The sequence below is a fragment of the Marmota marmota genome, unplaced genomic scaffold (assembly GCF_001458135.2).
Source record: "Marmota marmota marmota unplaced genomic scaffold, marMar, whole genome shotgun sequence".
Taxonomy (NCBI): Eukaryota; Metazoa; Chordata; class Mammalia; order Rodentia; family Sciuridae; genus Marmota; species Marmota marmota.
The window spans coordinates 35,992,681-35,995,262 of record NW_026000082.1 but is presented as its reverse complement, the minus strand read 5'-3'; the positions used below and the strand labels follow the sequence as shown (position 1 = coordinate 35,995,262).

The following is a 2,582-nucleotide window of genomic DNA, read 5'->3' as shown; positions in this document are numbered from 1 at the left end:
TGTATAAGAGACAGCCCACTGGCCCCTCCACCAACCGGATTCCGGCCTGCGAGGTCATCTTTGAACTCCTGGGCCTCAGGTGTGAGCCCGAGGTCGCAGGTACCTACTTGTTGGGAGGGAGACCAGCCTGGAGTGCCTGAAGAGGCCCCCGCCGCGGGCGACCTGGACCGACAGCCAGATCCAGGTGGCCAGGCTGGCGGCCAGGCTATATTTGAAACCTGTTTTCTCTCGCACCTTCCCCCAGGGTCTATCGAAATCCCTGGGCTCCCAGGCAAAAGGCAGACGCCCTGCCACCTCTCCTGGGGGAGTCTGGGAGGCTGGGAGGAGCTCACCCAGGCCCCCCTTCCTGTCCTCTAGGCTCGGGTTACTCTCTGGGAGTCGGTCACCTGGCACCTTCCCCTGGGGCCTCGGAAACCTAGCCCAGGTCCCTCCTTTTCTGCGAGTTGTTTGCCCAAGTTCACACAGGCCTTCCGGGCTGATGTGGAATCCGATCGCAGGATTCCTGCATACCCATATCCCCACCTGCCACCCACCTAGGGCCACATCCTCTCCCCCGACCAGGAAACGGCACAGCCACCCCTACCCCTCCTTGCCTTTCAGGGCTCCGCCAGGGGAGCCCGAGTTCCCTAGTCCCTGGAGCGCCAGCGTGTCTGGGCCTAGGGAGTCCGCCCTGCCCCTCCTCTTGCCCTGATCTGCATTGGGAACATGGGCTGGGTCCTGCTGGTGGGGGTGGGGTCAGAGACCCGTTAGGGCCAGGCCGGGCATGTACCATCTTTCACACTTACTGGCTCCCAGAATAGTCCTTTAAAAATTTGTGGGAAACGCCAGACTTATGAGAAATCGTTCAGTGGAGGAACCCTGCCGATTTTCTCTAGGGTGAGCCTGGAAGCTCCCTGGGGCAGTGGTTCTCAAGGGAAGGGAGCCTTGAAGCACTGCCGAATCTGGGGAGAGGAAGAAGTAGCCACTTTGGGTGGTGGAAAAGAGTGTCTTTGGTGTGCTCCAGTTAAGGACAAGTCATTTGTCCTTAATGATCCTCAGTTTCTTTGCTTGCAAAATGGGGTTAAAAATTTTTACCTGGCAGGGTGTTATAAGAAAATTGTTTTATAATGTTCCCTTCTGATCCACCCCTCTCCCCTTCTCCTGTCTGTATAGACCTTCAACATGATTCTTACTGTGATGGACCAGGTTTGGGGGGCTTAGAGCCTTTTTATACCTTGAGGGAAAGCTGAGGAGCACCCCTTCCCTCCCCCACCCCCCACAAGTTCAGAGCTCAGTCCCTGTTGTCCCAGTGCCTTCTATACCCTGAATGAGCTTACCCAGAGCCCCACCTGTCCGTCATTATTAATTCTCAATTTCCCATCTGTAAATTGCAAATAAGAGAAATATCTGCCTCGGGCTTTTTGTGGGGTTACATCAGTGTGTTTTGCCCAGTACAAAGGAAGAATTCAATAGGTGGTAACTAAGGCTTTGGTCATTGTGTTTTACAAAGTATTTTGCTGCTTGTACCTCATTTGCTCCTATGATCAAAGCAGGGGATTCTTATCAGACCCATTTTAGAGATAAAGGAACTGAGAAGTGGAGTTGCTGGCCCCAGGCATAGAGCTTCCAATGACAGAACTCCAAATCCCCAGCCAGGATCTATCTATGTGCTGGGGATCTTACCAGTGTGGCCTCTGGCCATGGAGAACCTCAGTGGCAGGTCCCACCCCAGGTTGGTCTGGCAGCCTCTGAAAACATTTGTGACCCACAGGTTAGAGATGTGACTAGGGGAGATGCTAGAGTACCCTTGCTTAGGGTTGTGACCCAACCAAGCCTTGGGTCTAGCCTTTGAGATCTGAGGCCTGTGGCTGAGTTTTGAGGCCAGACTGATGCCACTGGAGTTATGTAGGCATGTCCCTCGCTTCTCAGGTCTTCAGCTGGGATTTGCACGATCATTCTTTTTGTTTTTAGAGAAACTGAAGCACAGGACTGGCTGCAACATGCCTGATGACACACAGGAAAGCCAACATCCCAAGGCTTCTGGGCTCAGAGGCTCACAGCTTCTCTCTCCCAGGTGTCCTGACCTGGAGGGGTTCTCTCCCTCTCCCACATGTGGCTTCTTCCCATCTCTTAGGGAACCATAAATATTTTATGTTATTCCCTGGTCAAGGATTTTCCTTTCGTTCAGCTTCCTGGAAAGATGGCTCACCGTGGCCGCTCAGTATCCTTCTTCCAAAGGAATTGGGGTCATTTGACCCTTGGGCTCCTTTGGGAGTTGTGCTAACCTGTCAGGGAAGCAAAAGAGGAAGGATAAATATGAGGTGTGGGTTGCAATGATACCAATTCATGATGGTAGGTGGGGGAGGGAGGCGTCCGTTCATATGTATTTATGAGATATAAATAGGATGAATAAACTGCCAAACCCTAATACCTGTTGGGCACTGAGAGGCTATGGGGACCTGGGGACTGGTCGCTGCTCTTCTGGTAGTCCTCACAGTCTGGTGGAGGAGGTAGAGAAAGGGACAGGACTGTAGAGGGTAGCGATGCTGTGGATAAAGGCAAAGCAGGCTGCGGAAGCGACAGCATGGCTCTGCAGATTGGGC

The 2,582-nt window shown here is 53.3% G+C and overlaps 1 protein-coding gene across 1 annotated transcript in view; it reads left to right on the top strand.

The window, feature by feature from the left end:
- The first annotated feature begins 31 nt into the window (after positions 1 to 31).
- The window catches only part of Ldlrap1 (low density lipoprotein receptor adaptor protein 1), a 23,911-nt gene continuing 21,360 nt past the window's right edge, over positions 32 to 2,582 (top strand). The window contains exon 1 of the mRNA XM_015484780.2: positions 32 to 99. The gene's annotated coding sequence lies outside the window, so the exon portion shown is untranslated. The remainder of the gene's footprint in view (positions 100 to 2,582) is intronic.